Here is a 12,900-nt window from a genome sequence, read left to right on the forward strand (position 1 = left end):
TATCAGGAATGCATAAGAGGCTAAAATTAGATGAGCACAGATGTCTTGGAGGGTCTTGAGACTGACAGAAATTACACAGATAAGGAGGGCAAAGTCATGAAGGAATTTGAGAACAAGGATGAAAATTTTTAAAGTCAAGAATTACTGCTCATTTATTTGTTTTCAAAATGGCTCCATTGGCAGGCTGTGAGGTGTTACTCTTGGGTTTTTACTTTTTTGGTATCATTGGGATCTTCTTGAGTTCTCTGCCCAAAGGTAGGCCCGACCTACAGTACCATAACTTCCATCACAGTAGGACAAGGAGGCAGGTTCCTGATCCACCCCAGCCAGAATAGGGATTGAACCCCATGTGGTTGACACCAATCAGATCCACACCGGCCATCCAGCCAACTGACCCCACCCCCCAACTCTGGAAGGAATCTGAGTGGCTGCGGCAACATCGACTCTTACATCCATGTTGGAGCCTGGGGCTGTGGATAGTGATGGCAGAGGCTCCAATTTCTTTCCATCACATGGCTGACCAGGAATTTTCTCCACCCTTACTGCCTGCTATTGGCATATGTTAGAAGGATTTACAAGTTGATATTCAACCTGTTTGGTTGTGCTTTGAATGCACCTTCGTTGGCCGTCAAGCCCTGGAGTGGGACTTGAACCCGGAGCTCCTGGCTCAAAGGCAGCGGTGCTATCCACTGCACCTCAAGACCTCTTTGTCACTTGCTATTTCAATGAAATGTTTATATGTAAATTTATCAATGCAAATAGAAGAATTTTATAAATAATCATGCTGGCATTGCAGTGGATATGAGTTATGTTACTTTCCTAGAAGAGACTTATTCTTACTCCAGTATATAAAATGACAATGATCTGGGGCCTCCCTTTCCTTTAGAGTGATACAAGTGGTGACATTCCCACATCAATGGAGTTTATGTGCAAGTATAACTATTGTAATATTCAATTTGGTCCAATTAATCCTCCCTTGCTGTACTCCAGAAACTGGACCTTGATTGTGAGGAACATACTTTGGTACAGACAGAGAAAATACCATTTTATCCATGTTTCCACAAGCAATTGCATCTAGTCTATATTCTAAACGAAAGAAGGAATTGCACCACCTTTCAGGACAAGCAGGACACGCATTATGCCCCCCCTACACTGATCTCAGCTCCTCCTCCATTGGACAAATTTCCTAATTTCCTTTAAGATCCTGTCACAGTTCTTAGTCAATGAATGGACTATTTATTGTAATATTGACAGGTACAAATCTGGCTCGGTTTCTGATCTGTAATGAGGTGGGATTTCTGCCTCTGATCCTACATGTGTATGGGTTTGAATTTTTTTGAGTGCAGGAGTAAAGAAGTCTTGCTACAATTGTATACAAACATGTGAGACCACACCTGGAGTTTTGATCCCCATACTTTTCACAAAGGAAGTGCAGCGAAGGTTCACCAGACTGATTCCTGGGATGGTGAGATTAAGGAGGCTGGGCCTGTATTTTCTAGAGCTTAGAGGGGCAATCTCATTCAAACATACAAAATTCTTAAACAGCTCAACAAGGTAGATGCAGGAAGGGTGTTTTCCCTAGCTGAGGGGTCTAGAACCAGAGACATTGTCTCAGAATACAAGGTAGGCCATTTAGGACTGAGATAAGGCGGAATTTCTGGGTTTTTTCCTACATCTTACATGGGTCTTGATTGAAAACCTGATTGGGCAATGAGTACAGTAGACTACATTGAAAGAAGTACATGTAAATCACTGCTTGACCTGGAAGGAGTGTTTGGTGCCCTGGATGGTCGGGAGAGAGGAGGTAAAAGGGCCAGTGTTATATCACCTGTGTTTGCATGGAAAGGTGCATAGGAAGGGGATTGGGTGGTAGGGGGGACTGAGGAGCAGATCATGGAGTTAATGGTCCATGGGAAGAGTGAAAGCAGAGGGGAAGAGAAATGTGTTTAGTGGAATCAACTTGAAGGTGACAGAAATGGCACCCCACCAGCTTCCCTATTCAATGGATCATTTTCTCATTGCTCACAATGTAGTCTCTTCTACATTGGGGAGACTAAACGGAGGTTGGGTGATCGCTTTGCAGAACATCTCTGTTTTGTCCGCAACCATGATTCTGATCTTCCAGTGCCTTGTCATTTTAATTCTTCACCTTGTTCTCACATTGACGTTTTTGTCCTTGGCCTGTTCCACTGAGGCTCAATGTAAACTTTAGGAACAACACTTCATGTTTCAATTAGACATTTTAAAGCCTTTTGACTCAACCTTGAGTTCAACAATTTCGGACTGTAAACTCTGTCCCCATTTTGTTTCCTTTTCTTGTTCCTAGGCACTATGTTTCTTTTCTTGCTGCATCTCCATTCATTTTGGCCTTGGAGCATTAATGCTGGTCATTCAATCTCTCCTGTCTTCCACCTTATCACAGACCTTTCTTTGCCCTTGTCCTGTCTACCCCTTGCTCAAAACCTATTGCATCTCTCACCGACCTGAAACATTAACTCTGTTTCTCTCACTATACAGATGCTGCCTAATCTGCTGAATTTTTGCTAGCATTTTCTGTTTTTGTTTCAGGTTTCTAGCTACTCCAGTATTCTGCTTTTTGAATTATCTCTGATGTTCTGGCCAATACTTTATCCCTCAATTAACATTGCTAAAAAAAATCATTATCTGGGCATCATCAAGTTGCTGTTTATGGGAGACAGTTTTCGGCCATTTGTCACAATGTCCAGTCCACCATACTTGATTCTGCAGGAGTTTTGCCTGAATGGCTATGGAGCTAACTTCAAGAAGGACACTAGTATTTGTTCAACAGTCTTCCTATTATATAGGGACAGAGGAAATAGGAGCAGGAGTAGGCCATTTGGCCCCCCAAGCCTGCTCTGCCTTTCAACTAGATCATGGCCGATCGTCTACCACCAATGTCATTTTCCACACTATCCCCATATCCTGAAGCCTTTAATATCTAAAAATATCATTTTCTGTCTTGTATATACTCAATAACTGGGCCTCCACAACCCTCTGGGGTAGAGAATTCCAAAGATTTACCAACTCTTTAGTGAAGAAATTCCTCCTTATCTCAGTCCTAAATGGCCTACCCCATATTCTGAAACTATGTCCCTTGTTCTAGATCCCTCAGCCAGGGAAAATACCCTTCCTGCATCTACCTTGTCGAGCTGTGTAAGAATTTTGTGTGTTTGAACGCGATCATCCCTCTAAACGCTAGAAAATACAGGCCCAGCCTCCTCAATCTCGCCATCCCAGAAATCAGTCAGGTGAACCTTCACTGCATTCGCTCTATGACAAGTAAATCCTTCCTTAGGTAAGGGGATCAAAACTCCAGGTGTGGTCTCACAAGTTGTACACAATTGTAACAAGACTTCTTTACTCCTGTACTCAAAGCCCCTTGCCATAAAGGCCAACATACTATTTATCACAGTATCTTTACAATGCAGAAGGAGGCCATTCAGCCCATTGAGTCTGTATTGGCTATCTGAAAGAGCGTTCCATGTAGTCCCGTGCCTCTGCCTTTTCCCTGTAATCTTTGCCTTCCTAATTGCTTGTTGCACCTACACGTTAGCCTTCAGTGAGTCGTGAGTAACAGCACCTAGGTCCCTTTGGATATCAACATTTCCCAATACATCACCGTTTAAGAAACATCCTGCATTCCTGTTTTTCTACCAAAGTGGATAATTATACATTTTTCCAAATTCTATTCCATCTGCCATGTTCTTGCCTACTCACTAAACCTAAATCCCCTCGAAGCTTCTTTGCCTCTTTCTCACAACTCACATTCCTACCTGGTTTTGTGTTATCAGCAAACTTCGAAATATTACACGTTCTCCACATCCAAATCATCATTGTTGTACCCCACTAGCCACAGCCTGCCAACCTGAGAATGAACCATTTATTCCTGCTCTCTGTTTTCTGTCATTAACCAATTCTCAGCCCATGCCAGTATATTATCCCCTTTTCAGAGGATGCGATGGAGACATTTCTGATGGAATTTCTCTAATGCTGTTACCTGGTACTGATACACAGTCCAGGTCTCACAGCATTACATGAGTGTGGTGACGATAACTGATCTGTACACTGGGACTTTTGTTGACTTGCAGAGGTCTTCGTTGTTTAACTCTCGCTGCCATAGTTTGTAGAAGGCTGAGCTGGTGCAGCTGATCTGGTGCTGAATCTGTTTCTCAATGGTGGCCTTTTGAGAGAGGTGGCTGCCAGTGTGTGGGAAGTGCTCAACATATTCCGGAGTGCCTCCTTCAACATATATGCTAAGTGGGCAAGGTGTGGATTGATAGCTGAGCTTTGTTTTGACAACATCCAAGACAGGCTGAGGTCCTGTTTTCTCAGCTCTCAAATGGTTAGAGTCCAGGGGAGGACAATGAAAATGTTTCAAAGACACTCTGTAGCTCTCCTTTAAGTGCAACAGAATTGATATTAATGCCTGGGAGGAGCTTGCTTTCAATTGTTCAAAATGGCGACAACCTGTCCATAAAGCTGCATCATGCTTCAAGTCCAACCACCTTAACGATGAGGCAGAGTGGCATCAGAGTAGGAAAGAAAAGGAAGCAAAGCCTGCATTCTGGATCCCACTACCTTGTGGGACATATTGCTCTGTGTGCCCAAAGATCTGCAGGTTGAGAATGCGCCTGGTCAATCACATGAAGACCCATGGCAGAAACTCACAACCCTGAGTAGATGTCGGTCCCCAAATCGAAGAACCACTGATAGAGACAATTCTGTTTATAGGAGCTTGCTGTATGCAAATCAGCTGGCATGTTTCACACATTGCAATAATTACTACATTTCTGAAAGTACTTCATTTGCTGTAAAGTGCTTTGGGAAATCCTGTGGTCATGAAAGGTGCTGTAAAGTGCATGTCATTTTAAAAACCACAGCTGTCCATTTTTGAGAGGGGAAGTTTACTTATGTTTTTATCTCTACACTTCCTTTCACCTGAGTGCTGCTGTCCATTGCAAAGAAGGGATCCTAGAGTTTGTCAAACTCAGTATACAACAGGGTTCTAAATGGAGTTGGCTACTAGTTCTGATTGTTCTTTGAGATCAAAATATCAAGCTGGAGAGTTTCATGGGAGTGAAGACACATTTTGCTACCATAATGTCAGTGACTCCTAGACTATAGTTGCAATTCAATCTGTAAGTCATTTTGCATGGAATCTCGCTGTTCCCATGTTAATTCTTGTCAATGTGGAAAAAATGCAAACATTCCCCTATGTGTAGGGAAAAGTGTTTAGGTGCAAACGCGAAACATTTGCAAGACATGCAGAATTTTATGATTGCTGTTCTAATATTATCATGAATTTATGGGTTCTGGAATGTGCAAAACTACTTGTTTTTATTGAGATTCAAATTACCACCTCCTTTATTTGTTCTCATGTTAACTCAATTCAGTTGGATGTTGAGAATTTAGATAAACAGGGTGCAGTAGTTGCTAATTTAAAGGCCATGAAGCTAGCTCTTTATGTAAAAATGGAAAATTTGCAGTTCCTCATGCATTCCTGGTCTTGAATAGTTTGAAAGGAACAATTTCCTTGAACGTATTTAAATTATCATAAATCACTTCCACCTTCCACATATTGTACAATTCTTGTAAAGTCTTTTACTATGCATTTTATTTGTTTTTATTTTTTGTAATGCTGTTGATTCAGTTTGAAGTCATGTACATTGGTAAGGTTAAAACGATGACTTCAACCTAAGTAGTCACTGGGCAGTGAGCCAGTGCAATGAATTAGCTTGGTCTCCTTTGGAATATTCTTATAGTTTGATTTTGTTTTTTATTGTTCTATAGCCTTGGGGCGATTCAGTGCAATCACAATGTACAGTACTAGCTCCTAAAATGAAATATCTAGCAGCTGCATCGGTATTAGATTCCATCCCTGAAGGTCTGGATGAAGTTTGTGAAAATCTATGCTACCTTCAGACATTTAAATGAAACATAAACTTGGAAAGCAGCGAGGCCATTTACAGCCAGAGTGCTTGAGAAAAGCAGCGGGGCCATTTACAGCAAGAGAGTGTAAGAGAAGCAGCAGGGCCTTTAACAGTGAGAGAGTGCGAGAAGAGTGAGAGGCCATTAAAGAAAGCGAGAGAGAAAAGAGTGCAGAGAGCTGATTGGTGAGTAGGATTAGTGAGTATTTCTAGTCTTTAAAATAAAACTAAGGTCTTTAGTTTGTGTTTAGGTATCTAGTTTTTTTTCTCTTTTTCTTATAAATAGCTTGCTAAGTATTAGATCGATACTGGTGTATATAAAAAATAATTATAAATAAAGTGTAAAGAATGGAGATACTAAAATAATTCATTAATAATTTGAATAAATATAATAGCAATGGCAGGATGGTTGATGTGTTGCTGCTGCAGGATTTGGGAGCTGCTGGACACAAGGTGACCCAGAGCGAGCACATCTGTACCAGGTGTTTGCAGCTCAAGGAACTTCAGACCTGAGTTAAGGAGCTGGAGTTTGAGCTACAGACATTTCGCTATATCAAGGAGGGGGCAAGTTACCTGGACACTTTGCTCCAGGAGGTGGTCACACCCCTCAGATTAGCTAATTCAAATTTGGTCTATAATCAGGGACAGGAGGGTGTGTCTGCAGGTGAAGCAGGTATGGGAGCCCCGGGGGGGGGGTTGGGGGGGTAGTATTTGAGGAGCCTCAGCCCCTGCAACTGTCCAACAGTTACAAGGTTCTTGCAAGCTGTGTGGACAGGAGCGGGGACTGCAGGGAAGATGAGTGAACTGACCATGGCACCATAGCACAGGGAGCCATTCAAGTGGGGGGAGGAAATAGGAACATAGTAGTGGTATAATTAGGGGGATAGATACTGTTCTCTGTTGCTGTGAGCGTGAGTCCCTAAGGTTGTGTTGCCTGCCCGGTGCCAGGGTTAAGAACATCTCATCAGGGCTGGAGAGGAACTTGGAGTGGGAGGGGAGGGATCCAGTTGTCATCGTACACGTTGGTACCAATAACATTGATAGGACTAGAAAGGAGGATTTTCTAAAAGCATTTGAACAGTTAGAAGCTAAATTTAAAAAACAGAACCTCCAAGGTAATAAATCTCAGGATTATTACTTGAGCCATGGGCAAACTGGCTTAGGATAAATAAAGTCAAGGAGTTAAATGCGTGGCTCAAAGATTGGTCTGGGAGGAACGGTTTTCAGTTCATGGGGCACTGGCATCAGTACTGGGGTAGAAAGGAGCTGTTTTGGTGGGACAGGCTTCACTTGAACCGTGCTGGTACCAGTGCCCTGGTGAACTGAATAACTAGCACTGTAGAGAGCGCTTTAAACTAAATAGAGGGGTGGGGAGGGTTCTGGAAAGGGGATACATAGGCTTACATAGCAAAGGATATGGCAGCCTTGCAGGGCAGCTATTTAGGTAATGATACCCAGCGTGTGACAGGAAAGGATAGAGTGTACAAACATAAAAAACAGCAGCAAATAGGGTCAAAGGGAGAAAAAAATGGTACAAAGGCAAAAATTAATGGCCCTTTACTTAAATGCACATTACAAAAACAAAAATAGCTGGAAAAACTAAGCAGGTCTGATAGCATCTGTGGAGAGGAAGACAGAATTAACGTTTCGAGTCTGTATGACTCTTCATCAGAACTAAAGAGAAATAGAAATGTGGGGAAATATAAACTGCTTAAGGAGGGTGGGACAGGTGGAGCTGGATAGAGGGTCAGTGATAGGTGGAGGCAAAGTAGAGATTGCCAAATATATCATAAACAAAAAGGTCAAAGGGGTGTTAACGGTGGTGATATTTGTTAAAGGATGTGCTAATGGTGACATTAAGGGTAGAAAACAGGATGAGCAAGTGGGGTTGGGATGTGGTCACCAAGTCTGTGTTTGGTCTCTGGGTGACCGCTTTGCGGAACACCTTCGGTTTCTCCACACGCATGACCCAGACCTCCCTGTCGCTTGCCATTTCAACGCACCACCCTGCTGTCATGCCCACATGTCTGTCCTTGCCCTGCTGCAATGTTCCAGTGAAGCTCAACGCAAACTGGAGGCACGCACCTCATCTTCCGATTAGGCATGTTACAGCCTTCCAGACTTAACACTGAGTTCAACAACTTCAGATGATGAACTCTCTCCTCCATCTCACCCCCTTTTTGATCCCCTTTTTTCTAATAATTATTACATTTTTTTTACATATATAGTTTTCTTTTCCCACCTATTTCGATTATTATTTTTAAAATTTATTTCCATCCATTGTTTTATCTCCGCGTTTTAGCCTATTTTGATCCATTCCCCCTCACCCCACTCGCACTAGGGCCATCTGTCACTTGCTCATCCTGCTTTCTACCCTTAATGTCACTATTAGCACATCCTTTAACTAATATCACCAGCTTCAACACCCCTTTGTCCTTTTGTTTATGACATCTCTGGCAATCTCTCCTTTGCCCCCACCTATCACTGGCCCTCAATCCAGCTCTGCCTGTCCCACCCCCCCTTAAACAGCTTATATTTCACCACATTTCTATTTCTCTTTAGTTCTGATGAAGAATCATATGGACTCGAAACATTAACCCTGTCTTCCTCTCCACAGATGCTGTCAGACCTGCTGAGTTTTTCCATCTATTTTTGTTTTTGTTTCTGATTTCCAGCATCCGCCGTATTTTGCTTTTAACTTAAATGGACGTTGTAGTCGAAACAAAATAAATGAATTAACAGCACAAATAGAGGTTAATTAGTATGATTTTCTAGCCATTACAGAGACATGGTTACAAGAAGATCAAAGCTGGGAACTAAATATTCAGGGGTATGTGACTTTGTGAAAGGACAGGCAGGAAGGAAAGGGTGGTGGGGTAGCTTTGTTCGTACGAGATGGAATAAGTGCAATAGCAAGAAAGGATCTTGGATCAAAAGATGTAGAATCCATTTGGGTGGAACTAAGAACTAACAAGGGGAAGAAGACACTGGCGGGAGATTCTTGGGGGGCTTGACAGGGTAGATGGTGAGAGGTTGTTTCTCCTTGTGGTAGAGCCCAAGACTAGAAGGCATACTCTGAGTAAGGGGATGCCCATTTAAAATGGAGATGAGGAGGAATTTCTTCTCTCAGAGGGTAGTTAATCTGTGGAATTCTTTACCGCAGAGGGCTGTAGAAGCTGGGTCATTAATTATATTGAAGGCGAACTTACAGATTTTTAATCAGTAAGGGAATCAAGGGAAAAGGCAAGAAAGTGGAGTTAAGGATTATCAGATCAGCCATAATCTCATTGAATGGCGGAGCAGACTCGATGGGCTGAATGGCCTACTTCTGCTAATATGCCTTATGGTTTTATGGATCTTGTGGGGTTCTGTGGTGTTTATAAAATATTTCAAGAGTGAAGGTTCTTGGTGTTGTCTCGACATAGTTATGAGGATGTGCTTGTTTTTAAGGATACAATTTCTTATTTTTCTTTTTCTGGCTGGATTGTTTTTTTAAAAAATTGAAACCCTCCAAAGACGATGGAGGTTGCCAGACAGCTAAATTATACAGCTTACATTCCACCAAATGTGATATGGGGCAGCGGGGGGAGGTGCAGAAAAACGACACACAACCCACTGGGGAGCGTGAAAGACCCCATCTCCTGTTGCCTTTACACTATCCTGAAAAGATCATATCAATTGTAGATCTTCCTGTTCTGAAACCACACTGGGATTCAGGATAGATGTGTTGAGCCAGAATCTGCAGTTCGACAAAGACAACATTTTCTTTGCTGATGGGCCTGTTGCCTTTTTGATCCTTTCGTACGTGCTATGTCCTTGTAGCAATATCAGCAATACTGCCTACCCAGATAAAAAACAAGTTTCTCAACTCGATTGAACAGGCAATGTCTGACATTCCAATACAGTGCAAAAGTGAATTGGAACAATACTTTGAGACATCAACAATACAACACTCTCAACACATGGGAAGCAAGAGCAGAAAATTGCTGACTGGTTCGAGGCTAACATCACTGTGATGGAACCTGTCATTGAAGCTAAGAAGTTCGCTCTCATTAATTACAAGATTCATCTGAGAAGACTCTGAATGCAGTAAAGTCCAAAGACTGCTAGTTGGTGCGCCAGTAATAACCGGTGCCAGAATATCCAGATGTCCTTCGATACAGAAAATGTTAGGGACGTGTATGAAGGGATCAAAATGGCAACAGACCTATTAGCAAAGTAAATGGTGTCATTGAAAACAGAGTATGCGCTGTAACTGTTTCTCATTTAGAGTAACAGTAGTGACTCTCTCCTCATGGCATAGGGATGCCTGGCTGTGCTCAAAGTAAAGCCACTTCAAAAGAAATTTCAGCACTGATCAAATGTGCTGACTTCCTGACACCATACCAAGTAATTTCAGATTCACCCACTTAACAGTCTGCCACATCTATACTGTCCCACCCTCCCTTAAACCAGCTTATATTTCACCTCTCTTCTATTTTTACTTAGTTCTGTTGAAGAGTCATACGGACTCGAAACGTTAACTGTGTTCCTCTCCGCAGATGCTGCCAGACCTGTTGAGTTTTTCCAGGTATTTTTGTTTTTGTTTTGGATTTCCAGCATTCACAGTTTTTTTGCTCTTAGTCTACCACATCTCTCTGCTTCCAAATTCCCATTTAAACCCCCTGCTGAGCACTCACAGACTCCACGCCACAGTGTCTCCTATTGAATGATCACAGGGCCCATTGCCTCATTGTTATACTGTCATCAGATGTAATTCATCTTCCACATGCACGACTACATGTGTCCCTATCCCACTACCTACTGTCTTCTGAGTTTAGCAGATCAGTGCCTCTCACACATCAACCCCTGACCCCTTCTCTCACCCACCTGTGTACCAGCAACTCCTGGTTGGCCTGTCCTTGTCTGATATTAGTACTCCCAAGTCATGCATTCTTGTTTTACTCTATACCATAGACTTAAGATTAAGGGTGAGAGCAAGAAACTTCTACAGAGAGTGAGAAAAAGAGCCAAAGGTTTAGAGAGAAATAAGTATGAATAGTAAAGAGAGAGAGAACCTGAACAACAAAGGAAACAAAAGAGAAAGAACGTGAGTCGGAAGGTATGAGAATCATGGTTGCAGAAAAGGGGAAACAATATTGTATTTATTTTTTTCCCCATGGTCATCTTTACGAGAGATCAATTACTTATTTTGTTTAAAACAAAAGGCTTGCATTTTTTCTCCTTCTGGGTAAATTTTAGCCATATATAGAAATCATCCTTAATTCTGAACAGGAATTTAATCACTGCATTTCTCATTCTACTGTAATGTCAATGGGCTCCTTGCTATTATTGTGAGTTGGGCAACTTGTTTTTTATAAATGTTTGTAAAGTTGTGATTTATAAACTGATACTAGTTTTATCTATCAATACCTCTCAATTTAAGCACTGAGTTTGTGAATTGGGCTAGCATTGTTTCAATTATAGTATGAAGTGCTTTAAAATTTAAGGGATGGAAAATAAAAACAGAAATGCTGCTGCACTTATTAACCTATCTTAACAGAGGTTTTTTTGTATTTTCTTGCTACACAAGTGACTAGAGAAAATTAGAAAAATAAAATTGTTGCAATGAAGCTGAGATGCTGAACAACATTTCCAGCATCTCTATCCATTTTATGTGAATAACTTGCTCAAAAGTCTTTGTTCTCCTTCCCTTTTTTGTTCTGTCAAGGGTTGTGGGCATCATTGGCTAGGCCAGTGTTTGTTGCCCACCTCTAATTGTCCTTGAGAAGGTGGTGGTGCTGCTGCCTTGATCATGTGGTATAGGTACACCCCAAAGTGCTGTTAGGAAGGGAGTTCCAGGTTTTTTTTTCCAGCAATAGTAATAAAACAACAATATAGGATGGTGTGAGATTTGGAGGGGAACTTGATTGAGGTACACTATTTTCCCGCTTATGACTCAGGTAGGTAGCTGGTTTCCTCCCATGTCTCTATAACTGGGATATTATATGTGTCCTCTAGGGGATGCCTGAGAGCAGCTTCTTTTTTCTCTTCCTAATCTCCCTTGGTTGTGCAACTCTGTTACTTGTGTTTGTCTCTGACTCACTTCAAAAATAAAGAAGCCCAGCACAATTTGGAGTCATAGCCTGGCAGCCAATTCTGAATGTGGAGTATCAGTCTGTGTTAACATAATATATAATATTATAATCAGTCTGTGTTAACATAATATATGAAAGAGGAGCAGAGGTAGGTCATTTGGCCCCTTGAGTCTATTCTGCCATTCAATAAGATCACAGCTGATCTGATTGTGGCTTTATTTTCACTTTGCTGCCTGCCTCTCTCAATCACCACCTCTCCTGCCCACCACCAAACCCTTGACTCTGTTGTAGATCAAAATCTGTCTAATCAGCCTTGAATATATTCAATGACCCAGCCTCCATTTCTCTGGAGTAGAGAATTCCAAAGGTTAACAACACTCTGAGAGCAGAAATTCCTCCTGATCTTCATCTTAAATGGAAGAAGCCTTATTTTGATTCTGTGCCCCCTAGTTCTGGATTTCACCATCACAGAAAACATCATCTCAGCATCCATCCCCCGCACCCCCCCCATGCCAAGCCCTCTCAGAATCTTATATGTTTCAATAAAATCGCCTCTCATTCTTCTGAACTCCAATGAGTGTAGGCTCAACCTGTTCAACCTTTCCTCATAAGAAATCCCTTCATCCCAGGAATCAACATAGTTGGATGGTGGTGTTCTAAGGTTTAGAAGTAGGCTGCGCTATTGGGGTTATGCTAGCCATGTTGATGTTGGTCCACTGTAGCATTTGGGATCATCTCTGAATGCATGTTGGTATTTTGGTGGATACAGTTGATATTCTAAATGTCTGTAGATCTGTATATTGCCTTTTATGGCATATGAATTGGTTTTTGTTACTGTTATGTTTTAACTGTGGGTTGCTTTGCTCGCGAACCAG

General features: G+C 41.9%; 1 protein-coding gene across 3 annotated transcripts in view; it reads left to right on the plus strand.

Moving 5' to 3' along the window:
- The window catches only part of atp10d (ATPase phospholipid transporting 10D), a 320,634-nt gene that overhangs the window by 113,538 nt on the left and 194,196 nt on the right, over positions 1-12,900 (plus strand). The gene's annotated exons all lie outside the window — the stretch shown is intronic.

Source organism: Carcharodon carcharias, chromosome 1 (genome assembly GCF_017639515.1).
Source record: "Carcharodon carcharias isolate sCarCar2 chromosome 1, sCarCar2.pri, whole genome shotgun sequence".
Classification (NCBI taxonomy): domain Eukaryota; kingdom Metazoa; phylum Chordata; class Chondrichthyes; order Lamniformes; family Lamnidae; genus Carcharodon; species Carcharodon carcharias.